General features: G+C 43.3%; 1 pseudogene; it reads left to right on the top strand.

Annotated features, from left to right (window-relative positions):
• The first annotated feature begins 327 nt into the window (after positions 1–327).
• On the top strand, positions 328–11,735 carry LOC127199597 (uncharacterized; annotated as a pseudogene).
• Positions 11,736–27,602: the final 15,867 nt, after the last annotated feature.

Here is a 27,602-nt window from a genome sequence, read left to right as displayed (position 1 = left end):
GAGTCACTGAGCTTGGCTTGGACCTCAGAAACCTCAAAGCCCACCCTCAGTGCGACACTTGCTCCTACAAGGCTAGCCATGTCTCCTAAGCCACTCCCTCATGACAAAGCATTCAAATCTATGAGCCTATGGGGCCATTCTCATTCAAACCACCACAGTTGCTTTGATCATGGTATCTCATCACAGCAACAGAAAAGTAATCGATGTAAGCATCTTGTTCTCTGATTGCCTCAAGCACTAAATTGAATGCAGTTGCTCATCTAGCATGATCCTCAGCATTCATCAGCACCTGAGCACAGGTTCCACATCAAGGTACCAGTAACAAAGATGCCGGATGAAGCCTTCTTAGAGAAGTTCCTGTTGGTTCCTCCAGAGATCCAGGATCTAGCAATTCTTCTCCTGTGCTCATCTTCAGAAGGTGACAAGCTACAGATATGAAGTATGATGATGGTCATGCTACTGCTTATGGGAGAAAGCAAAAGGAATTCTAGACATCTGTCCAAGAATTTCCTTTAGAGAAGTGCATTGGCTGCTCTAAGCTATATGGCTGGTCCTCTTTTTTCTTGGTCTACATGATATGTACTCTAAAGCTTCTAAAGAGTGATGTTTAGTCAGAGAACTATTTCTATACTTCATTTACCAAAAAGAAGGCAGTCTTCTGTCACTTTTCCTTCTAAAAGAAAACAAAGCATCACTAGTAGTGTATCTGCTTGTAGAGAGGAGGAAACATCTAAGCCGTCCCTCACTAATCTCAGAAATGATTAGTTATAAAGAGTACTGGGAACAAGCCTGGCTGTAGAGTCAGTGTTGTACTACATGGAACGACCTTGTTCTTTAAACATTCACAGTATCTTCTACCAAAGAAGAAATGATACTCGGATTAGTAGTGGGGGATAATGGAAAATAAATTAGGATACAAGTGGAACACCAACAAGGTCTGGAAAATCATGGACGGTAGATGATGGTATTATGTGGGCTTACTGGGCTATGCTCCCTGTCTACATATTTGTAATGTTCTATGATGAGAACAAATGCTAAATAGAATTACACTGTATTTTAAGTATCAATACTGGAATGAGGAACTCTATAAATTAATTACCATAAATATTGCATAAAATCAGGCAAATTCTATTTGCCTGTACTTTACTAGGGCAACATTCCTTCCAACCGTTGCTGGTTATGTAAACACAGAATCTGATTTGTGGTTTATAGCACCCAAGCTTAGGGCAGAAGTGAAAATGCTATAAGGAAATAACTCTTCTTGGCTTCTGCTTCTATGAATAAACAGAAACCCTTTACCAAGAGGGTGAAGCATGAGGAACTAGTGGACACAGGTAGTGAAAGAAAAGTACAAATTTTTAACACCCAAGGTAGAATCAATATGTAGTTATTCTGAGTTGAAATCCCCTCCCCCTCTTTTCATAGCCATAAAAATATCCAATTTGGTAAAGATAAATAAATAAATCAAATCCCTTGTGTAAGTTTTCTATTTCCCAGCACCCATCTCATCAATCTACCTTCTGTGCCATTCTAGTCCCACCCTCTCCCTCCACTCATCCTGTCCTCTTACAGAGAGTCCCACAGAAATGCCTATGACAGTCACTCTCTTCTTCCCAGAAGCCACTTAAGAATGGAGGAGGCATTCCAAGGGAACATACAAATGTAATGTGTGAGAAAATCAGGACAAAAAGAGGAGCCAAGCCTTGGCAGAAGGTTGGGGTTTTTCCAATCCCATGAAAAGGAACATATTAGTGTCTCTAGGTGAGTGGTAACAGAAAACACAGACCTTCTTCAGCTCCTCAATCCCATGTACAGCGCTATCTTCTGTCCATTCCCGAGAGGCCACAATAGACCTAAGAGTGTAAACTCAATCAAGTTCAGAAGCATTGGCTAAGAAGCAGATACTTACAGCTGCCTAGGGAAGGGCACACTGAGACAAAGGATTGGAGGAATGCTGTCATTGAATTGGTACCTACTGTTTATCAGGCGCCATGATAGACTCACCACAGATTTTTTTAAAAAATTCTTTTATTAATTTATTCTTGTTACATCTCAATAATTATCCCATCCCTTGTATCCTCCCATTCTTCCCTCCCTCCCCGTTTCCCCTTATTCCCCTCCCCTATGACTGTTCCTGAGGGGGATTACCTACCCCTGTATATGCTCATAGGGTATCAAGTCTCTTCTTGGGAACCTGCTGTCCTTCCTCTGAGTGCCACCAGGTCTCCCCCTCCAGGGGACAAGGTCAAATGTGAGGCACCAGAGTACGTGAGAAAGTCATATCACACTCTCCACTTAACTGTGGAGAATATTCTGACCATTGGCTAGATCTGGGAAGGGGTTTAAAGTTTACCGCCTGTATTGTCCTTGGCTGGTGCCTTAGTTTGAGCGGGACCCCTGGGCCCAAATCTGCCTATCATATTGTTCTACTTGTAGATTTCTAGGACCCTCTGGATCCTTTTATTTTGCTGTTCTCCCATGCGTCTCTCATTTAGAGTCCCAATAGGATGCCTTCCCCTCTGTCCCAGTTTCCTGGTAAGTGAAGGCTTTCGTGGGACATGCCCCTTGGGCTAGTATGCAGATATAAGTGAGTATATACCATTTGATTCTTTCTGCTTCTGGGTTAACTCACTCATTATGATCAGATTTTTTTTTAAACCTCAAATACCTGCAAGTGCCACATAGGCAATAAACTCTGCCAAGGGTCCAGACACACAGCAATAAGGGATGGTAGAAACTGAGGCAGGGTCAATATAGTCTTTGACTAAACACATTCAAATTCAGTTTCTAAAAAACAGACCACCTGCACAGGTCAAGGGAACTTACCTGTCGCCTCCTGTAATGAGGTATGTGTAAAGAGGTTTTTGTCCTAGACTTTTGATCAGCGGGTTAATAGAGACCTGTTCAGCAGAAGCAGATATGAAAAGGGAATAAAAAGAGGACATAATAGATTCTTAATTCCTGGAGGATTAGGGTCACATGATGATCTTCTTAGGCAATGCTTAATTCTAACTTGGTTGGAGCCTGCTACTAAAAGAAGCAACATGGAAACCATTAATGAGTGATGCATGAGATGTGGGGACATTAACAAGAGAGTAGGGGGCTCCAGTGGGGCCAGAGAAATTGGATGCCATACTGGACTCTAGGTTTTAGAGTGCAAGTGGGAAGAGACTATATCTATGGAAAGAATTTATCTCAGGTGAGCTTTATAGTTTCTTGGGTCATGCCCAGAAGGAGAAGAACAAACCAGGGAGTTAAAGTACTCACAGACAGGAATGCCATCTGGCCAGAGGCCCCCCCCCTCCACTCAGCACTACCAGGCCCCCATGTGGATCCTGAGGAAGGAAAGAAGCCCAGCTCAGGAGAGAGGAATTATTTTCTTCCTTTGTCAGCAATGGAAGAAGACTTATAACTCCTTATTCTTCTTATTATAAAATTGAGCAGATCATAAGCCATGTGAGGTAGTAAAATGAACAATGATTTGGAGAAGGACATTCTTGGCTTTCCTCTCTAACTAAACTAGTTATTAAAATTTGTACTTATTCCAGAAGGGACTTGAGGGCAGCTTTGGCAATTAAATAAAAAATAATAAAAGCAGCAGCAGCCATCAATCATTAGTGGGTACATTCGAGCAATCTACTATGACAATCCTTTCTTTGTTTTCTGGTCTGGAAAAATAAAACACTTTTAAAGAATAATAATGCCTACTTTATAGGCTTTTGTGAAGATTCTGAGTGTGAAAGTGCATTGCTGGAGCTGATGGCTCCACACTGTCCAGCATCACACTGTCCCAGCAAGTGAGAGATTTTCTCTGCATCTGTTTTGTTCATATTCTGGGCCAGTGGGTTGGACTTCTCTGTGACTGGCACAGCTGCTTCATACTCGAGCAACTAAGAGAAGGGGGCACAAGGGGAGGGTTAGGAAGCCAAAGTCTGTTTTATGCCTGCTAGAATGGAGGTGGGAGTGGCAGCAGGATGGTATTTGGCTTGGATTCACAAACTTCACACACACACACATATGCCCATACATGCACACACACACACACACACACACACACACACACCATTCACAAACAAGAACTTAGTCTTCTTGTAATGTTCTCAGCCTATTAGGGAAGGAAGATCACAAGGAAAGATAAGGAAAAGGGTGTCTGTCATGGAATGTGTGCCTGTAAATTTGGCAAGTGACAGCAGGAAGATCAGGAGTTCAAGGGTATCCTCAGATACATAGCAAGTGTGAGGCCAGAATGGGCTCCATCCTGTCTCAAAAGCTGAAAAAGAGAAATAGAAGGAAGAGGGATGGAGGAGAAGTCCAGAGTGGAGGCCAGTCCAAATTTAAACTACTTAGGAATCAGTGTAGAAGGCTAAAATTGAGAAAGGACCTCTTCTCCCATTCTCCAGGCTCAGGGGCCTCGATCACGTACTGATATCTTTTTGTGCCTGGCATGGTGCCACACTGTGGACACTCTGTCCTGCCTGCCTCTGTTCTGATCACAATAATTTGCTTCCAGTTGGCAGGGTCTTATCTGAGCCATGGAGACGATTAACCTAAGAACCCTGCCTTTCTGAGCATCATCCCTACATCCCTCTCTTCAACACCCTTTCCTGCCACTGGTTTCCCAGCCCTCATGGGGGTCCTCTCTGCATACACTCTGCTTGCCAGCCTTTGTTTTGCCCTTGGAGAAGAGGACCAGAAGTTCATTGCTCTTGCCCTTCAGGTGCAGTGCCTTCTGGAAGGCAGGGAGCCTGGATGTGCACAACACCCAGGTCAGAAAGAATCCTGAACAAGAGAGCTCTGGAGCCCAAATGCCTCTGCAGGCCAGTGACCAGGGTCAGTAGAAGTCAGAGGTCATGGCCTGATCACATGTCAGCATGCAGTCCTCCCCTGTCCCAGTGGCCCATTTTATCTCTCAGGAATTTGTCCTTGTGTACCCTCCCTATCTTTTATAGCCAGCAGGTCCCTGGAACACTCAATAGGTCTTTGTTTCCTAGCATTGCATTCTTTGTGACTTATCATCTATCTGGGGCCTTAGGCTAGCAAACCTGCTGACCTGCATCTCAACTATTTGGGCTTATGAGTTAGAAAGCTAATTAAAAATTCTCTCTCTCAAAACCTCTTAATCTTTTACCACCCAGACACCTCCACCACCCTCCACCCCGCACAAGACGGACCTCCCTCTCCTGTGAATGTGATGGTCACTCACCTCAGAGACAACTCAATCACTGTGTCCAGGGACATCCCAGAAGGCCACATTGTCATTGGCTACTCCATTTCCTAGCAAGTATGAGTCACCGTGTTTCCCACAACCTGTGCCCTTGGATCTCTGCACCTCCCTCCAGTTACCTCCACACTACTCCTTTGAATAGTTTGAATGTTACAGACTCCCTCCAGAGTTAAGCCTGGTGGTAGGGACTGGGGCTAGGTTACTCTCCTTTCCCTACATCTCCTTGCAGCAGCTACAGAATGGCCCTAGGCAGCATATTGTTATGGGGAGGTGAACACCACCACCAGGACCTGTACCCTTTGGGGCCTCACTGAAGACAGTGACTGCATGGTGCAGGTCAAGTGCATTGGCCTCCCAGGGCCCAGTGTGCCCTCTCCAGAGTTCTGACAGGCTGCTTTCCAACAGCTCCAGTCCAAGTGAGAGCCTGAGTTGTCGCTTTCTACCTGGGTTCCAACCTCTTGTTTATTTGCTTAAGGCTAACCAGTCTAGCTCAAGTAAATAGAAGGATGATTAATTCATTCTACTGCCAGGGAATGAAAGAAAAACAGGTGGGCAGGGGACCAGCTATAGAGACACTGCTAATAAATCCTTTGGGGGAAGGGCTTATAAGCTTCTGTTCACTCAAACTCGCACCAAACCTGCCACAGCCTGTGTCGGGTCCCCGCCCGCGGGAAAAATCGAATCAGGGTTCACCTGAAAGAGAGAGTGGGGATTGAAAAAGTAGGATACAGAGACACGAGAAATAACAAATCAAGTCAAGAAATTTCTGATTAAGATTCCCTTTAATGCAGACGAGTAAGACTTTATATAATAAGGTCAATAGGATGTATTCTGATCCCTCTCTCCCTAGCTCCTAAGGCAAGAAGAACACAATAGCCTGAATAGCTCTCTGTAAGAACTTCCTTTTACTGAGTAGCCCTCTGAAAGGAATTCCTTAACCCTCCAGGTGTTTCTCAGTAGGGATTTCCCTACTTCTTTCAAAGGTAAAAGTCCAAGGATGGCCTGGAACACAAAGACCTCCTCTGGCAGAGCTCAGCAGCTGGAAGGTCACAGCATGCAGCCTAAGTATGGGATTTCTGAAGTGGTAGGATTTATCATGGCTCCCCACACATGCCCCTTCTAGAAATAAAACCATGGAGAGCCTGTCTTAGGACCGATAAGGCTCAGATTCACTGTTGCCCGTCTCTGGCTTGCCTCCATATCAACACATGAAGAAGGGCAGTGTCTTTGAGTTCTATGCCATGTGCTTGCGGCAGTATTGGCTGCGATTGCTGAGACATGAGCTGTGTTAGAAAGGACAGAAGACACATGCTATAATCTTGAGCCCTGCCATCCCCACCAAGGCTAATCCTCTAAGGAGACTATATTGAATGAATGTAGCTGTATCCTACTCACAAGGAGTCTAGGGAAGCCTAGCATGATAGCATGATATTGTAACTTGCTCAGTCATCTCCCATCACTAACTGTTTAGTTAAGGCATAAACAATATTAGTAAAGCAATGGCAAAAACAATAGTAGATATGAGAGTAATAACAGAATTATAACAGAGATTTTATCACTCAGCAGCACACCACAAATCCCTTTTCAGTTCTCCACAGTCCTACAAATGAAACTGACCCTAGCAATTAGGGTGGAAAAGTACTTATAAAGCTTAAAATCTGGGTTTACGAAAGGAAAATATTCTGGAGGAGTCCCTGCAAAGCACCGACTCCAGGGTTCAGTCAGGCCCGTAAGGAGGATGCCTCATAGGTACTGGAAAACTTGAGTCCTCCTTTCCTCCTTAAACACGGGGAAATCAGGCAGTGAGTGTTATCCCAAGAAGTAGATTGAAGAAGAGAAAGATCAGGAATAAGTGTCCAATGAAGCTTCACCTCCGACCTCAGGATCATCAGCAGATTCATCCATGCCAGCATCCACTGGACACACAAGCCTCTCAGGCAGCCAGCGTGCAGCGTCATGTTCCTGTGAGAAAACACAAACAGAGCCTCGACCCCATATTAATGCAGGGTCAGGTCCATTCCACTGTCCAGTTAAAGGATCCTTCCACATCACTCTAGAGAAGGATGCCTGAGTATTGCTGTACTAGAACCGATCAGCTGCAGAATTTCCTTTGGCATCAAGCAGTAAAAAATTTAAAATAATGAGAACATGACTCAAAGGATTTTTAGGTGACTAGGGGTAAAGTTCCCCTTTCTTTACTTTTTGTAAATAGGTTTTTATGGTACAATGAGCTCATTCCACTATACCTTGCCCTTGGGGATTATAAGGAGTATCTGTTCTGTAAGAATTGAGCCCCACAGACAGCAGCTAGGAGCAGCACCTTTGAAACATTTTGGCCCATGGACGCTCCAGTCCTGGCTTGTTCCACAAAGGTGGCTGCTGCGTCTGGGTCCAGACCCCCTGAAGGGCGGGAGGGCCTGCTCCTGTCCTGGAGGCAGTACTCTTACTGCCTCATGGTCTGTGCATGCCATGTTGGGCTGCACTGTTTTGGAAAATTGGCCAGCAAGTAAAGCTTAGCCCTCTCTCAAAATATAGAAAAATGAAATAATACTTAAACAATCAAACAAATTTACAGACATAGACATAAAATTTGACATGATGATCATAAAGCAAACAGTCTGATAGGCAAGGCAAAAAGTGAAAGACCACCGAAGGGAGACCCTCACTCAAGCCTCGGGATGGCGCGCACCCAAAGACACACAAACGACCATCTTGCTGTAAACACACGAGGTAGTTTATTGGCGGAGCTCCGGGTCGACACGTATCTCACGCAGGAGACAGAGGGGTTGACCCAGAAGCCCAGGGGTTTGGGGTTTATATGGTCAAAGGTTGGGGGGAGCGGGAAGTTTTGGCGCGGCCACACACGATTGGTTGTTTCAAACATTTGAACATCAGCAAATTGCGTAGGCAGACCTGGGGTAAGGTCAGACTTAGTCACACGGGAGCAGTCCTCAGTTCCTGTTTTTCTCGGAACCCGAGGGTAGATGTTTATCTGAGCTAACGACACATCTGGTTAAACTCAAACCTGGAACATTGTTTGTGAGCCTCAAGGGGGGATTAAGCAAACACCATAAGATCGGATGAGGGGTCTTGGCTCATTACTCACTCGACCATGCCCGGTATCTGTTTCTCTCAGGAATTTGTCCTTGTGTACTCTCCCTATCTTTTATAGCCAGCCGGTCCCTGGAACACTCAATAGGCCTTTGTCTCTTAGCTCCGCATTCTTTGTGACTTATCATCTGGGACCTTGGGCTAGCATACCTGCTGACCTGCACTTATGAGTTAGAGAGCTGAGAGCTCTGCTGTTCTGGTTGCTTTAATGCTAATTAAAAATTTTCCCTTTCAAAAGCAGTTTTGAAACTTTGACAATAAACAGCATATCTAGGGTCTAAACTATCTTTAACTAAACCCAAGAAACAAACAAACATATAGGAACCTTTATAGGTTTAAAAGCATAATATAGCATTTCTATAATTATTTTTACCAACTCTATCTCACATTTTAAAATTATCCACTTCCTCAATCTAAACACCCTTTGCTTAAGGTATTTCAATCAGCGGGGACAAGGTTGGCATTCACTAATGCATCAACTATCGCTATGGTAAATGCCTTGGGTCCATACTGAGCACAAGCAGTCTTTAATTATTTGAGTTTTATTCCATTCTATAGGGGCATACTATTTGACTCAGCTGTCTTGAAAATCTAGTGCCTCTACGACTGGAGAAGTGAGCTCACTGTTCATCTCTTGTCCTGTGTTTCTATCTCTTGGTATTCCATTCTCTAATGGGGACATATTCTGAGGGCTATTTACTAGACTGGAAGCCTTCTTTCTCTTTTCACAATGACTTTTCTCAACATCATCATCAATGCTTATCCTTTCTAATTCTCTATCTAATTGTTTTTGTCTTTTAGCTATGCTAATTCTTCCTCCAGGGCCTGAAATTCTCCCTGAAGTTTTTCAATGTGATCCTGTTGCTCTGGGGGTGTTGCAGACAGAGTGAACAGCTTCCCTTTCTATATCTTTCTTATCACTATTCCTGGATTCTCTTAAATCTTCTTCCAAGACATCTTTAGCTTGTGATAATAAATCTCTCATTTGTCACTCTCATGTCTAGGATCAATAACATCCCTGGCCAAAACCCAAAGGGAAGAAAACATGGCAGATATCTTTTCAGATGCATTAGTAACATAATGACTCTGCAATCTTTTACCAACTTTATCCCAAGTTTTAAAACTAACCACTTCTTCCTCAAGAAACCATGGGCATACTTCACTGATAAAATCTAAAAATTCATCCAACTGTCCTTTATTTACCCTTATCCCTTGAGTTTGAAACTTCTTTTCCAATGTCTCTCTGAATAAATCTTTAATATTGCTCTGTCCCATATTTGCGTTGCTTACCTTGCCCGTTCCTCTGCAAAGCGGGTGACTTCGGGGCAAACGGTCCACTTGTCTTTCAGTCATCTTTGCAAGCAATGCCCCTCACTGAATCCCTCATTTCCCATCCGTTCATGTGGCAAATGTTGGGTCCCAGCCCGTTAGAAAAAATCAAATCAGGTTTCACCTGAAAGAGGGAGTGGAGATTGAAAAAGTAGGATACAGAGACATGAGAAATAACGAATCAAGTCAAGAAATTTCTGATTAAGATTCCCTTTAATGCAGACGAGTAAGACTTTATATAATAAGGTCAATAGGATGTATTCTGATCCCTCTCTCCCTAGCTCCTAAGGCAAGAAGAAAACAATAGCCTGAATAGCTCTCTGTAAGAACTTCCTTTTACTGAGTAGCCCTCTGAAAGGAATTCCTTAACCCTCCAGGTGTTTCTCAGTAGGGATTTCCCTACTTCTTTCAAAGGTAAAAGTCCAAGGATGGCCTGGAACACAAAGACCTCCTCTGGCAGAGCTCAGCAGCTGGAAGGTCAGAGCATGCAGCCTGAGCATGGGATTTCTGACATGGCTGAATTTATCACGGCTCCCCACAAGCCTGCACTGAGCAATTTCCTATCATCATCCTTTGATCTCTAAAGGGTTCCCACCAAAGCTCTCCCTGAGTGGAGCTATCAGACATCTCCACTCTTGGTGCAATGAAGAACCCAGCCTGACTCTAACTCCCAGCATCTCCTTCTGTATGTGACAGCTCTCCAATGGGTCCCTTGTAACCCAGAGGTTGGCTTTCTTCTCAGGTGACATTACAGTGGAGGGTCTGGATTGAGAGCTGCCATTGCAGACGGGAAGCAGTCATCATTATGCTGGTATTGCTCATGTGGGCTGGGGAGTACAGGATGGGGAGCCAGGGACTCGGGCCTGTGATGGTAGGAACTGGTGAAGGTATCTGTCAGGAGAAAAGGGAGAGAAAAGCAGTGGGGGGAGGGTTGGTGGAGGATTGTCAGGACAAGTTTGAGAGAGAGAGAGAAGCCCCGAGTGGAGGTTGCATGGGCACCAGGAATTCAAGGCTTTTCTAGAAGTTGTGTGAATATCTCAGTACCCCGCAAGGCTTCAAGTCAAGGCTCAGATGGTATTGTTGTGTTTCAACTGTAATTGGGCTATTCTGCTGCCAGTATAACATCATCAAGGACAATGACTCCAACAACAATCCCAAGGAGTAGGGGAAGGGGCCGAACAGTGGAGACAAGACAGGTGATGTGGGGACCAGTGAGTGTGAGAAGGGTGATTTGGGTCCAAAGAAATATTCAGAGGCAGAAGAATAGGCAGAAGGGGGGAGAAAATGGAAACATCAGGATAAATAAATGACAGGGTTGCTCCTTTCTGGAATTCAAGGTTTGGATCATTTTCTATTACAGAAAAGGTCTCTATCCATCATCACCATCAATGTTTGAGTGAAAGAAGAACCAGATCCAGAAGAGAGACACACTAATAATGTGGGGGTGAGGATGGGGTCAGAGAAAGCCTAAGATGGTGACCTGTGTGAGACTCCCATAAGGCAGTGTACTCCCAGAATCTCAGGCTGGTACTCATCCTCTATCCACTGTGACTGGGGCCAGAAGGTAGGTCTGGTAGATTCAGTCCCCCTGGACCTTGCAGTGGATATCAAATGAACATTTCCTCCCATTCTGCAGGTCCAGGGAGAGTCACGTACTCAACCCTATTCCACTAGGTTCCAAATAGGGGCCCCATCTCACCGGCATCAGGACTATTGCCACCCACTAGCTGCCCCACAGCTTGCCTCTGGGCCTCAGAGAGGGTTTTCCTGTCTGTATTGTCCTCCTCTAGTGAGCAAGAAGAACCATCTGGGCCTAGAGGCAGATGCCACACTGTACCACTCCAATGTCTTCCACGGAGCTTCCGGTGCTCCCCCTCACGTGGCAGCCCCTCCAGCTCCTGGTGACCTGTTGCCAATAAAGATTCTTGAACAAACGGAACTGTATGGTATGCTGAAGACATCGCTACACCTCGTCAGCTCATTAAGGACCCCTCATGTCAAACTAAAGGAAGAGACTCATTCCAAGATGTCTGTGCCAATGTCTTCATCCAAGATGGCTGAGGAAAGATAAAGAGGAAGGGGTATGGAAAGCCAGAAGCCTGCTTTCCTTTGTCATATGAGAAGGGAGGAAATGAGAAGTCACACAACTTTTTGTACCATGGAAACCAGGACATGTCACATAAAAGGGCCAGTAGATTTTTTAAAAATCTTTTCTCATGACCTTGTGCAAACTAGGTAAATGCTGTACCACTGAGTTATATAGCCAATCCCTTTCCCATTCTTTTGATTCTGCCAATTACTCTGGGGAAGTGGTCAAAAGGGCTGAGCAAGTGTCTTGGGGGTTAACAGAGCAGCTACCACTAATGTGTTCCTTGGTGCCGTGTATCCTCACCCTGTGCACACCAGTGCCTCTTTTTTCTTTTCTTTTTCATCTATGTCTCTGTTCATTCAAAGTTAATAATAATTGTAACCCATAAATGAGTTTATATTTATACTCTGTAACATTTCCAGAGGATTCTAGAAATAAGCTGAGGAGTATGGATGCCCTTATCAAAAAAATTATAATTTGGGTTCTGGGACCTGTTTGTTACCTGTGAAACATGGGGTCTGTCCTCTACTCATTCTTAATTTTCAAGAGTGATGCCATAGCAGGGAGAGAAATACTCGTTGCCATTGACAACTGCTGTGTGTGTAATACTTTAGGACTCAGCAACCGCCTGGAGATCTGCTAGGCTTTGGGGGGGGGGGTATAGGTTCAACCTTGGACCATTTAGAGGCCTTTGGATATCTTCCTTTCTGCATTTCATTCAATCTCTCTGATACGTTGCAAGACATTAGACCAAAAATTCTTGAAAGGATCTCAATCAAACAAAGAAGATAATATCTTTTCTGCTTAACCAGTCCCCAAACCCAGGTATCAAACTGCTCTAAGCTAGAATGGGAGTCAATATCTGGTCTGTCTCCTGCCTGACCCATAAAGGCATCTAACTGGATTTCAGTGACCAACCTTGAACTCACCATTTACCCAAGGACCAAACCAAATGCCTTCCCTTTTCCTAGCCAGTGCTACCAACACATCCCTCAAACCCCAGATCATTTCCTGAGACTGAAAGGGAAGAGAAGTTGGGTATGGCGACAACGATCTGAAAAGAGTTGAGACGTCTTACGGGAACTAATAGATTATTAAATCTGCGGTGAATCCCTGTTCCACCTCTTACTAGCTGTTTTAACTTCAACGAACGAACCCTTTAATCTTCCTCCTTCTGTGTAAAACGAGACTGTGCCACTGCCCACTGAAAACACGGTGCCTATCAGTATTGAGTGGCCTCCTGCAAGTCTCATACCTTTTGGGTGAGACAGAGGTTTCAGCTTGGCGAATTCCCCTCTCATAGTACCTGCTTTGCTTTCGTCTAGAGTTTAAGCAACTAAAATGCACCTGACAGTCTAGCAGTGAGAAAAACTAGGTTTAAGGTGAAGTAAGATCCAGAGAGGGAGGCAGATGCACATGGTGGAGCTCTCCTTTAGGTTTGCGTGCAGCTGCGGGATTGGTCAAGGAGAGAATTCAACAACCCCTCTTTACGGTCGCACTATAGGACTCACTGCGCTTGTGCACTTCCTGTTTGCTCCCTCACATACCCACTATGTGACCTTACGACGTGGGTCTCACTCAAATCGCCTGTCCCTCAGCGGCTGGCACCACCACCCATTGGTGGGTTGCCCAGGTAACCACAGGAGCATCAGCGACCACTGTGCCTCATGCAGTTGAAGCACCTGAGGACACTGCTGAGCCCTCAGATGAGGAATCCTGTGCCCCTCCTATTCTCCGGCCACCCTGCATTTTTAAAAAAAGTGGAGAAACAGAAGTTTATACTTTTGAGGGCCTACATTGTGCAGAAGATTGTGAAAGATCTTAGAGTAGGCGACAAGCATGGCTATCGACCATAAGCTTCCCTTGCATCATGCACACCAGATGAGTGCCAGGCCCCAAACTTAGGCTCTAAGGGATAAAATCCACCCTCATTACGTCAGAGGCTCTTTCTGGAGGGAGAGGCGTTTATATAGACACTGATCATAACTTTACACAGGATGAAATAAGCGCTTTAGGTACAAGCCCTTAAAAAGGTATGGTGGAAGGCTAAACCTTTTGGATTGTGAAAGTGTGTCTCTTCAGATTCAGAAGAGGCTGGTCAACTAGTGGGGAAGCACAGAGACATAAAGGAAGAGTGGGTTTGGGAATGAAGAGAACGGAATTTAGGTCAGCTCCAGCACTGATGTGACCAAAGGGTACCTCTGGCTTTAACGCTCGTCATGTGCAGTTCTTCTGTCACTAGCTTCTTCAGTTGGGAAAGAAAGATAGCAGTGAGAACAACTCTAAGAGACTTAGGAGAAAGTTAAATAAAGCTCTACACACAAAAGAACCCCACCATAAATGTAAGGTAACTATTTATTTATGTATTTTTGTTTTTCAAGACAGGATTTCTCTGTGTAGCCTTGGCTGTCTTAGACGTACTTTGTACACCAGAGCGATCCACATGCCTCTGCCTGCCTGAATGCTGGCACTAAAGGTGTGTGCCACCACACCCAGCAAGAAAAACAATTAGCCGGGTCTTGAGCAAGCTCTATTGCCAGTTTTCTGAGATAGCGCCAGATAGATTTCCAAAGTGACTGTACTAGTTTGAATTCCCACCAGCAATGAAGGAGTGTTCCTCTCTCTCTCCACATCCTCGCCAGCATGTGGTGTCACTTGAATTTTTTGACCTTAGCCATTCTGATGGGTGTAAGATGGAATCTCAGAGTTGTTTTCATTTGCATTTCCCTGATGACTAAGGAGGTTGAGCATTTCTTTAAGTGTTTCTCAGTCATTTGATATTCCTCTGTTGAGAAGTCTCTGTTTAGTTCTGAGCTCCATTTCTCAATTGGGTTATTTGGTTTGTTGGTGTTTAATTTCTTGAGTTCTTTACATATTTTGGATATTAGGCCTTTGTCAGATGTAGGGTTGGTGAAGATCTTTTCCCAGTCTGCAGTCTGTCACTTTGTTTTGTTGACAGTGTCTGCTGCCTTACAGAAACTTCTCTGCCTCATGAGGTCCCATTTATTAATTGTTGACCTTAAGGCCTGGGCTGTTGGTGTTCTATTCAGGAAGTTGTCTCCTGTGCCAATGTGCTCTAGGCTTTTCCCCACTTTTTCTTCTAGCTGATTTAGTGAGAAGCATGGGAGAATGGGGAAATAGAAGGATCCAGAGGGTCCTAGAAGCCTACAAGAAGAACATTATGATGGGCAGATCTGGGCCCAGGGGTCCTGCTCAAACTATGGCACCAACCAAGGACAATACGTGAAGTAAACTTCAAACTTCTACCTAGATCTAGCCAATGGACAGGACATATTCCACAGTCGAGTGGAGGGTGGGGTCTAGCTTTCACATGAACTCTGGTGCCCCATATTTGAAAACGTCCCCTGGATGGGGAGGCCTAGTGGCACTCAGAGGAAGGATAGCAGGCTACCAAGAAAAGACTTGATACCCTATGAGCATATACAGGGTGAGGAGGTCCCCCTCAGTCACAGACATAGGGGAGGGGAGTAAGGGGAAAATGGGAGGGAGGGATGGAGGGAGGAATGGGAGGACACAAAGGATGGGATAACAATTGAGATGTAATATGAATAAATTAATAAAATATATTTTAAAAAAGAAAAACAATTAAACTGTAAAGCTCTGAAGAATGACAGGCATCAAGAAGAACATTCAGAATTGAAGGGACAGGCTAACACAGTGCAAATAAGATTATCTATAGAGGAAATGACTCCTCACCAGTATGAGAAACTGAGTTAGGATCACCGGCATTTACTTACAGGTCAGGCACACCTTCACTCCCAGTGCTGGGGAGTCTGGTCCTAGAACTCCAGGCTAGCCACACTCATATGCTCTGGATTCAATCAGAGACCATGTCTTTAAAAAACTAATAAGTAAATAAGGTTCAGAATGATTGGGGAAGACACTTGGTGTTGCTCTCTGACCTCTACATGCACACCCAGACATATGTATCTTCCCCCACATCTACATACAAAATGAGTATGCTGCTGGCAGGAGATACTGCTAGTGGCAGAGCACATACTGAGCTTGTGTGGGCCATCTAAAAACTATATATAAACCTGAATGGATTCCTTAATTTTCAATGCCTCAATTTCTCCACATGTAAAATGGGAATAGTAATAGCTTCTACCTCAGAGTTAGGAGGGATGGTACTTAATGGGTGTCAAGCATCTATGAAAATCCCTGCCTGACTCCATTTCATTTAATCCTCAAGACAGTCCAGTCAGACACCTCACTGTAGAGAAAAGAGAACTCATTGAAAGGAGCTCAGGGATGTTTGCAGAGTGTGCGGAGAGTAGAAGTAAATCAGAAGAAAGAAGAGTTGTAGTGGATGGAGCCCTAGCTCTGTGGTAGAACACTGTAACGTTGTGCTCCTTGCTCTGTAAACTGATCCTGTAATTCATAATTTCAAAGTTCCCTAATGGAAAAATTGGAAATAGAAAAAAGAGATGATGTCATGGTGCAGCTGGGCCAGATGCCCAGGATGGACTCAGCCAGGAGGAAGGAGCAGCCAGAACTGATAAAGTGCCAGCATTTGCTTCCAACCTACTGCAATGAATGGTTGGGCCATGGAGGTGATGGTGATGGTGTAGATTTTTTCTGGCTGTGGTTTGAGGATTTTGGTTCAATGACCCCTTTCCCTTCTAATGTTGGAGGTATTTGGGTTAGATATGAAAAGTAAGTTTTGTTTTAAGCAAGACCTCTAGTAGTCCAAGTGGTTAATCAGACATTTGCAGTAGAAGCTAGATTTTATTTCAAGATCAGAAACCTTTAGTAGCAGTGCCTTCGAGGACCACAGCTGGTGCAGTGATGGGCACACAGTAAAAATCATTAAGTAGGTAGTAATCACTTAGTGTGTGTGTGTGTGCGTGTGTATGCATGTTCAAGACAGGGTGTCTATAGCCCAGGCTGGCTTCAATCTTGCTGTGTAGCTGAGGAAGATCTGAGCAACTGGTCCTCCTGCTTCCCCTCCCAGGTCCTGGCATTACAGGCATGTGCCATCACTCCTGTCACTGCCATACTCTTTTACTTACTTACTTTTTTGAGTTGCCAGGGATCAAACTCATGACTGTGAGACGAGCACTCCACCAAGTGAGCTATATCTCAGGGTTAGTGGTGGCCACTTTTAACTCTAGACTTTGATAACACAAGCAGTTAAACAGGGGAAAGTGGCATTGGTTATTTGAAATTTCAACTCTAGTTATGTCACTCCTTGTTTCAGGGCTTCTACTGTCTCTCTTATACCTGCTCAATATGTTCAAATCATTGGCTTGCAGTTAAAGGCTCATCCTGTGCTGGCCCAGTCCATATTCCCTGCCTCCTCTCCTCTCCTCTCCTCCTCCTCTTCCTCCTTCTCCTCCTCCTCCTCCTCCTCCTCCTCCTCCTTCTTCTTCTTCTTCTCTCTCTCTCTCTCTCCCACCCCCCCCCCCTGGCCCCGGTCTCCACCTCTCTTGTTTACAAAAGTCTCAGCTTCCTTAAATTGCAGGTCCTTGCCCAGAGCTTGACTTTGTTGTGTTAGCCATTCCATCTGAAGTAATTCACCATTCAATTTTGATTATTTAAGTATAAAATTGTCTTGGGCTCCTCTAAACCATTACTGCACTCAGTACATAGTTTTCTTATGGGGCATTTCCAATTTTGTAGCATCTTACTAGGTCCTGGGGCAGGATCTGTGTTTTGCTCTTTGTCTCTCTGTCAACTTCTGGCCACGTGCTTTTCTTGGTAAAGTGCTTGAAAACACTAATTGAATGAGTAGCTATAAAGACAAAAATGTATCAAATTAATTGACTTTTTTCAGTAGCAGACTTGAAAGCTGAAGGAACAAGGAGCCCATAGCCTTTGGAGCAGTTGATGGGTCTCAGAGAGCACATTAGGAGGTTGGTGGGTGCAGTGTTTGCTTACCTTGAGTGAAACCATGGGTTTGTTCTGAAGAGTGGCAGAAACTAGACATGATGGTGCATCCCTTGGATGCTAATGCTTGGGGTACAGATGAGGATTAGAAGGTCAAGTCACCCTTGGCTATACCGTGAATGTAAGGCCAGTCTGGGTTATATAAGGCCCTGGAGAATATTTTGTTTTGAGGGAAACACTGTGACAAGAAAAATATAGAGCAAAGCTGTCACTCCTCTCCAGTGAAGTTTGTGTGACAATTACTACACAGGCCTGAGAACTAAGACCCCCGAAAAGGGGAGAGTCTCCTGAAGTGGGCTCAATATTCCTGCCAGCAGGAACTGCAGTTTCAAAACTCTCTTTGCTGAGATCTATTTCCCATTCTCTCTATTTTTAACTGTATTTCACTCCCAAGGTGGGACTCCTCAAGCATAGCAATGGTTGCTATGAGACCCTGGCATGGAACTGCAGCCAGGGACTATCCGTGGCTGAAGTAGTTCTGCTTCACTTCCACTTATTAAAAGAGACATTAATCATTAGCTATTAAGTTATACTGTGGCCTACAAAGAAATGAATATTCCAAAAGATTCCAAGTAGTGGAACAAGCAGAATAGAATAGGGAAAAAACGTCCTAGCACACAGGTGCTGGGCACAAGTTTTGTTAGGGAGAGGATGTTGGCCCTGGACAAAGAGAGCACATACATATTGATACTAAGCCAATAACTTAGAAGTGATGACGTCTTTTCGCTATGTACTCTGTACCTTGAATTGTTTTAATTCAAAGTCATAATTCAAATTATCACAAAACTGTGCCATGTATGCTTGATTGCTCATTGACTTCTGCGAATCTGCTCTGTTGGAAAATGCTGTGGGAAAATGTAACCAAAACACCCCTACGTTCATAACAGCCTTATTCATAATAGCCAGAACCTGGAGACAACCTAAGTGTCCCTCAGTAGAAGAATGGATAAAGAAACTGTGGTACATATGCACTATGGAATACTACTCAGCTATTAAAAACAAGGAATTCCTGAAATTTGTGGACAAATGGATTGATCTAGAAATGATCATAATGAGTGAGTTAAGCAAGAAACAGAAAGAGTCAAATGGTATATACTCACTGACATCTGGACACTAGCCCAAGAGGCATGCCCCATGAAAGTCTTCACTTACCAGGAAAATGGGACAGAGGGGAGGACTTCCTATTGGCACTCTAGGTGAGAGAAGCAAGGGAGAATGGGGAAGTAGAGGGATCCAGAGGGTCCTAGAAACCTACAAGAAGAACATTATGATGGGCAGATCTGGGCCCAGGGGTCCTGCTCAAACTATGGCACCAGCCAAGGACAATATGTGAAGTAATCTTTGAACTCCTACCTAGATCTAGCCAATGGACAGGACATTCTCCACAGTTGAGTGGAGGGTGGGGTCTGACTTTCACACGAACTCTGATGCCCCATATTTGACCACTTCCCTTGGATGGGGAGGCCTGGTGGCACTCAGAGGAAGGATAGCAGGTTACCAAGAAGAGACTTGATACCTTATGAGCGTATACAGGGGGAAGAGGTCCCCCTCAGTCACAGTCATAGGGAAGGGGAGTAAGGGGAAAATGGGAGGGAGGGATGGAGGGAGGAATGGGAGGACACAAAGGATGGGATAACAATTGAGATGTAATATGAATGAATTAATAAAATATATTTTAAAAAATAAAAATTAAATAAAAAAAAAACCTGCTTTCAAGAAATGTATATAATGCTAGACTGCTTGGCTAAAAAATACACTCAGATGGAAACTCAAACTTGAGTTGCCTCTGTCAACGCCTTGTCTCTGTTTACCAATGCTCCAAACCCCTCTGATCCCAAGGACCTATCCCCGACTGAGCTAGTGGTCTGTGGCACAAGGCCACACTAGGGCTGGTGAGACTGGCAATGCCTTCTACATTGTAGACCAGCACCATGTTTACATTCCCGCCTTGCCTCTGCAGGATGGAGACGTGAAGGTGACATGCATGGCCTGGTCCCAGAGCAATGCCAAGTTTGTTGTCTGCACAGTGGACCAAGCGATATTGCTGTATGATGAACATGGAGAGCAGACAGACAAGTTATCCATCAAATCAGCTGACATGAAGGTGGATAGGGCTCATCTGTGCCCTAACCCATGAACCTAGGACACTTTGTAATCTGCTTTCTAGCCAAGGGCATGGGAAGCAGTCTACCCCTTTTTCTTAGTATAAATCTTCCGGGTCTGTCGGGACATATGCGTATATTCTTTTCTCTTTCATTTGTATTCATTGGTTGTGTTTTTACTCCTAGTACAGCAGGAAGAGCTACATGGTAAAAGACATGGCTTTCTCTCCTGATTCCACTATAATTGGCATAGACAGAACAACAGCATCATTTTTGTCTACAAAATTGGAGAAAATGGTGAGGACCGAGATGAGGGGTGGGTGGCCCACAAAAGAAGAGTTATGCATGAGAAATGCTTCGCTGGGGTGGGAATGGCATGTGTGTATGTGTGTGTGTGTGTGTGTGTGTGTGTGTGTGTGTGTGTGTGTGTGTGTATGTGCGCGCCCACCTTGGGAGATTGGTGCCAGGGTCAAGTTGGGAGGCAGAGACTTTCTAGAGCCTGTTTCTATTGTGTCCAGGCCTTTGCTTGTCCCACGTCCCTACAGTTCCATTCCTGGAGGGATGAGGGGATGAATGGATGAGTGTAAGGCCAGTGGAAAGTCCTGAAAACCAGTCTTTGATGGAGCTCCAAGGTTTCTTGGGTGCCCGCTCACATCTCCATCAGACCTCCCACAGAGAGATAGGAAACACGAGTGGGCCAGGAAAGGGTTCTGGTCTTGCCTCCTTCCATTACCATGCTTCGGGCCAGGGTTTTAAGTATGCTCCCTTTCCTTTTGTTCAGACTTTTCCTGCTTGTGTATGTGCCTACGAGTTGTCCTTTCTAAGGTCTAAAGCCAGTTTGAGCCTATAAGAGCTTGATGCCATTTCTTTTGCTCAGGGCAACTGGCTTGTCTCTAAAACGAGATATGTTTTCTCAGGAAACAGGTAGCAGTCTGGCCTATATATAGGGCACTGTAGAGCCTAGAGAAGAACATTTATAACTATACAATCTTGTTTTGATTTCAATTAGATAATGATTGTATGTTCTTTGGTAATGGTAATATTATATTTCCTCTTTGAAAGAGGTCAAGATGAAGCAGATCTGGATGAAAGGAAAGTGATAACTTAAATCAGTCTATACACACATGAATTCAAACAACAGAAAAAGCAGGTAATGTATTGGTAGTCCCATGGCATAGGAATGACTCTGAGACTGCCTGAGACATGAATGCCTTTGCCTTGCCAATGCTTCTTGTGAGTTAGAGAATGCCCATGACATAGTATCACAAACCATTCTTTGTAGCATGAATGAAGGCTTATAGATGTCTCTCTTCTGCTCATATAAAGAGCAGAGAGCTTGCCTTGATAGTTCTAAGCATACTGCACAGCTCATACATTTATAGTTTTAAGACTGTATAATGGTTGTGAGAAATTTTATATTTTCAGAACAAAAGAACTGGACACTGATGCTGGATCAGATCTGACTAGATTCATTCTCCAACATATGGAGATACTGACGTCATGCATCATTCATGTTTCAGCACAAGTGCTTCAGTTGCTGTTTGTCATCAGAAGAGAACAGCTCCCAGGGCAGATTCAAAGACAGCCTCTGATTCCAATTGGTCCAGCATCTCAGGCTGTTCCACACAGGACTTCTATTAAACCTGGAATTTCTCAACATTTAGAGACTGGCCCGCAACTGCTAACTCTAGCATCTTTAACCATTTTCCCAATTATATTTGGGCCCACACATAGGTATTATTCATCTCAAATCAGCTGGAAGAAGACTTAAAAGGACAATAATGCCCCATTTCCCTTAAGGTGTGTTGGGTAAGGTTTTGGTTTTCTTGGGCTATGGATGCTTATTTCCATTTGGAGTTGATTATGTTGTTATTGGTCTTATTCAGAGAGAGAATGAGATTGGATGCAGGCATTTCTCTCTAAGAGTATAGAAATATACAAGGATGATAGCACAAAAAGTAGATTATTAAATCTTAAACTTAAGGCCTTATTTGTTACTTACAAGGTTATTTTTAATTTTGACACATTGGTATAGAATTCAAATTTAAGATTATTCTTTACACACATTTTATATATATTAATATCCTAATATGAGGTTTTGTACCCATACAATTACATTCTGATACAAGGTTTATTTCTTATATTTTGAAAATGCTATTGTAGGCTGTTTAGGATAATTAGTAATACAAGTTAATTTTTAGTTGAACAACTCATATTCATGTCAAATACTATTCTAGATTTAGCACAAGAATATATACCCTAGGTTTAATAGATAGACATAATTCAATAGATGAAGTAAAATATTTAGATAAGGTCTTCAAAAACTTCAAAGATCTACAAAATATAGCATTTAAAGATATTTTGTAATTGTTTTGAAGATTCTTTGAAAATGAGACAGGTTGACTTCTGGCAACACCCAGCCTTCCTCAAAGAAGGTGATGAGCATTGAAGAACCTCCTTATGGAGATGGCTTCAGATGTGGCAGACCAGCCACTAACCAAATTCTGACACAGACAGAATTCTGTCTGAAATGGGTAAGCTTGGATACAGGTGGAATTGATGGCTAAACTCTGGCAAAACAGGGTAGACAAGTCTTTAATAGTCTCTGTTTCACAAATATGTCTGTCAGATAGATATATTGGACCAGAAGGCTGAAGATGATGCTCCAAAATGTTAGAGAGAGTTTTGAGTAACTATTCAGGCAGCAAAGTGTCTCTGTCATTTTTTCATTTTGGAAGCTGCTAATCTGCACTTCCTATTTACCAGATATATTAACTTTATTCCTTCTCAATTCTCTGATGGGGATGAAAGCAGATAGTTTAGATTACAATTAAGCTTAATTGTTTAGGAATTAAGATGTTATTAGGTTAATAGGGTTTTTTTTATTAGACTAAAAAGGGGAATTGTGGAGGAATGCTTTGAGTGAATATAGCAATAGTCAATAAAGCACTGTTTAGCTAATCAGCTGGGCAGAATAACAGAAAGTGGAAGGTGAGGCTTCCAAGGGAGGAGGGGAGAACTGGTGGCTGGACAGTTGACAGTTGGGGAGAGATGCTACCCAAAAAGAATCAGAGTGGCAAGTGATTGGGATATATGTAGGTTTTGAGGCCTCAGGATTAGAGTAGTTTAGTTTAGTTTACTAGCCACTAGTTGTAGTTTTTGTTCTGCCCAGCATAGTGCTTACAGCTTTAAAACACACTACACTGTTATTGTATCAGTTATTTGAATACTAGGCCATAATGATAAGTTAATTGCAACAAATTGGCACCCAATGAATTTAATGTATACACATCCATGAAATACCATACTTTGTCAAAGTATGGTGGGGGCACTAGCTGCCAGAGAGATAATCCAAATAATAGAATAGAGACTACTATAGTTCCTCTCCAAGTCACTATGGCAAAAGGCTCCTGGGTCCTCTTTGGCTTTGTTTTGGCTTTTTTTGTTCAGGGAGAAAGAAAGTTGAGAGATGCTAGGCTAATTTACCAACAATAGGATGGGAAGAAGGAACAAAACTCTTTGCCATGGAGATCATAGTTGTCCTTTCTTTCTTTTGAAGGGTCAATGATTTATTTTTTATGTTTTTTTAAATTTTAATTTTATTAACTTATTCAGATTACAACTCAATTGTTATCACATGGGTTGTATCCTCCCATTCCTCCCTCCCTCTTGCTTTCACCCTATTCCCCTCGAAGGCCACTGCTCACTGTGATGTGTCTCAGGGTGACAGAAACTAGAGAACATGGGGATCTGTGGTCTTAGAAAACCAAGCACCTCAAAGTCTATGTGGGTTTGCACCTCAACTGTCCTAACTCTTCGATTCTACTTGACTCTGTGTGAAATTTATGGCAGTGTACCCAGTCCAAACTTAGGACAGTGGCCGGCTCCAAAGGAAATGTGAGTCAGAACAAGTCATTTTGGAGGCCCTTTGAAACTTTGCCTCATCACTCCTCCCTTAATGACAGTTTGTGTAGCTAGGCCCCGGAAGATTCCTGGATAGATTCTTCTCTGATCTTTGGGTATCAGACATCTCAGTACAGAGGGCAACCACAGGGAAGGGCAGTGGCTGTGACCTGAGCACGCCCACTGACTGTGTGCCTGTTGTGATGTCATGGACTCTCAGCCTGGAGACAGAAACTCTTCAGTTGAGAGAGGCATAGGCTTGAGAAATGGCGCTAGTTTGGGAGCTGGGTATCCCACTGCCTGCCAGTCTCAGCTTTATAATTTTCATTTTGTTAGTGGAATTTGGGAGTTGTTTTCTTGGAGTCAGAGACAGAAGCAGGTGACACCCAAGACAAAGGTAGGTAATAGCCACTCTATCCTGGACCTCACTTCTCCACATGCTGAACCCCTCCTGTAGGTTTGTATAAATGCTTAGCCTTTGGGCCATAGGAGGAAATGACTGGAGGGAAAGAGAGAGTTGAGACAGCATGTCTCTCTCTCAATTCACTTTAGAAGATTTAGGCTGAGCATGATAGTACACTCCTTTCATCCCAGCACTTGGGAGACAGAGGCGGGAGGGTCTTCCATTCTCTTCTGTACTAGGGCCCCTAGCCAGGACAGAAAAACATGGGGAAAGAGAGTCCTAAGGCTGGACAGGAAAAATTAAATTTTATTGTCTGGAGATAACATTTGGGTGTAGAATTTTTATCTTGGAATTAACATATGAGCTAAGCAAAATTGAGTGACAACAGCATAGGGAAAATCAGTTGTATTTCTTTACACCATCGACAATCAATTAAAAGAATCAAGCTTCTATGAAGATGCCACCCAAAATAGCACGTAGGGCAAAGTGCTTTACCTAGTGTGTGCAAGAGCTTGGGGTACAATCCCCAACCCAACATAAAGATAAATAAAGAAATATTAAATGACCAAGCATAGATATAAATAACACAAGAGATGTGTAAGATATTTATGCAAAAACCTATTATTGTATGAAAAGGAAGATAAAAAAGAGAGAGGAATCATGTTTATGGATCAAAAGATTCATTAAGAAAACCTAGGTTTTCTCTTGTTTTGTCTTATTTATTCTTTAAACAGCCCCAAATTGAACAATTTAAGCACTGTTTCAAACAACTCATGATGTCGACTGGCTAAAGGATAAATTAAGACATAGTAAAAAACAGAAACATTATATAACACTGAAAACATTACTTTCATGAAATGAAAGAATGTATACTATATGATTCTTATTATTTAAAATTCAAAGTCACAAAATAATACATGTGCTAAGTGATAAAAGAAAAGTATTTATGATGAAAATCAAAATTGTTTAACTATGGGGAAAGAAAAAAAGGCATGTGGGAAGAAGCACAGAGGACTCCTAGTGTGTTGAAAGTGTGTATGTGTGTGTGTGTGTTGTGTGTGTAGTGTATGTGCATGTGTATGGTGTGTTTGTGTGTGTGTGTGGTGTCTGTGTGTATGTAGTGTGCTGTATGTGTGTGTATGTGGTGTAGTGTATATATGTGTGTATGTGTGTGTGGTGTGGTGTGTATGAATTTAATATGATTTGTGTGTGCATGTGGTGTGGTGTGTGTATGTGTGCTGCATGTTGGTATGTACATGGTGTGGTGTCTGTGGAGTATGTGTGTGGTGTGTGTGTGTGTATGTGGTTTGGTGTGTGTGTATGTGTGTGGTGTGTGTGTGGTGTATATGTGTGTATGTGGTGTGGTGTGTTTGGTGTATGTGGTGTGTGTGTGTTGTTAGTGGTGTGTGTATGTATGTGTGTGGGGTGTGTACGTGGTGTGAGGTGTATATGTGTGTGTGTGTGTGTGTAGTATGTGGTATGTTTGTGTGGTGTGGTGTATGTGTGTGTGATGTGTGTGTGTGTGTGTGTGTGTGTGTGTGTGTGTATGCGCGTGTGTGCACGGGAGTACAGAAACAAGAGGAGGGCATCCAGTGTTCTGCTGTATCTCTGTCTACCTTATTCCTTTGAGACAGGGTCTCTCACTGAACCTGAACTAAGCGGGGGCCAGTGCACCCCAGCTCTCCATCTTTCCCTGTCCAGCCCACCCCTCACACACTTGGAGTCCCAGGCACCTGTGAAGCAGTGCTCAACTTCTCCTGGGTGCTGGGATCGAAACTCAGGTCCTCATGCTTCAAAGCAAGTGCTCCCACCCACGGAGCCATCTCCCACCTCACAACTCGTTCTTTCCTGACCCAGATGGTCAAGAGGGTCATGTTTCAATATCCACTGAATATGAACACATTTCACACATCTGTCCTCTGGATTAGCACAGCAATCTCCCCCCCTCTCTTACACACACACACACACACACACACACACACACACACACACTTTCTTTTTCAATGATAGTAAATCATTTGAACCAAACTGTCTCTGTGTGTTCCATTCTTCTGCATTCTTCTTCTACATGAAATGGAGGTTGATCCTGATGTTCTTCTTCTACATGAAATGGAGGTTGATCCTGATGTTCACAGCCAGTTCCCACCCAGTTCTTCAAGGGTCCTGGGAGAAGGATGAGCATCACATGGTGCCGAATGGCTTATGGTGGCTCTCTCCTTTATACCAGATATAATGCTAACAATGTAAGTGCCGGCAGTTTTCAGAAAAACCTTTCACATAACTACTGAGAGCACTGGAGTAGTCCTAGGGTACAATGTATGTTGCCAATCTGATGTCTTCCCTTAGTATCCCCATAACATTTTAAATTTCTCTTTCAAGGATGACTAGTAAAAACACATTATAAATAATATAAATTTTAAGTATTGCTTGTTTCATTTTATGCCATTTTAATTCAGATTTTATATGGTTTATAATCTATATTTTTTCATAATTAAGTCAAATGCATGTATTGAGATTCATAACCAAATTGTTTGGATTAAACTATAGTCTGAATTCCTCTATTCTTCCAAAACTTCATCTAATGGAATCTAAAGCCCAAAGTGTTGGTATTAAGAGAAAGAAGGTGGCTAGGCCTCTGTGAATGGGACTAGAGGCCTGATGAAGCCGGCTTGTCCCTGGGTCCTGTACCATGAGAGGATGTACGGAGGGCACCATCTATGCAGAATGGGCATTCACGAGATAGTAAATCTGCTGGCATTGTGACCCAGCCTCCAGGACTCTGAGGAACAAACTTCAGTTGTTAATAAATTACCCAGTGTAAAGTCTATGTCATAGCTATTGGAACAAACAAAGAGAAGCAGATAATCAGGAAAGTTTGAAGGTCACTGTTCTCATGTTATAGAAAGGTGTCTCTTTTCCAGAATCTTGTACAGTATTCAGAAGACAAACATCATACCAGCAAAGTCAAGACACAATTTAAGCAAGGATGTGAAGTAAGAGGGACACTCCTTCATTGCTGGTGGGAATGCAGACTAGTGCAGCCACTTTGGAAATCTGTCTGGCACTGTCTCAGAAAACTGGGAATAGGGCTTCCTCAAGACTCAGCTATTCCACTCCTTGGAATATACCCAGAAGATGCTCCAGCACACAACAAGAAAATGTGCTCAACCATGTTCATAGCAGCCTTATTCATAATAGCCAGATCATGGAAACAGCCTAAGTGTCCCTCAGTAGAAGAATGGATACAGAAACTGTGGTACATTTACACTATGGAATACTATTCAGCTATTAAAAACAAGGAATTTCCAAAATTTGTGGACAAATGGATTGAACTAGAAATGATCTTAACAAGTGAGCTAACCCAGAAGCAGAGAGAGTCAAATGGTATATACTCACTTATAACTGGACACTAGCCCAAGGGGCAGGTCTCATGAAAGTCTTCACTTACCAGATAATTGGGACAGAAGGGAGGACATCCTATTGAGACTCTAGGTGAGAAAAATATAGGAGATAGGGAAATACATGGATCCA

The sequence above is a fragment of the Acomys russatus genome, chromosome 15 (assembly GCF_903995435.1).
Source record: "Acomys russatus chromosome 15, mAcoRus1.1, whole genome shotgun sequence".
NCBI classification, from domain to species: Eukaryota; Metazoa; Chordata; class Mammalia; order Rodentia; family Muridae; genus Acomys; species Acomys russatus.
The sequence above is the reverse complement of the archived record's forward strand: the minus strand, read 5'-3'. Positions and strand labels throughout refer to the sequence as shown.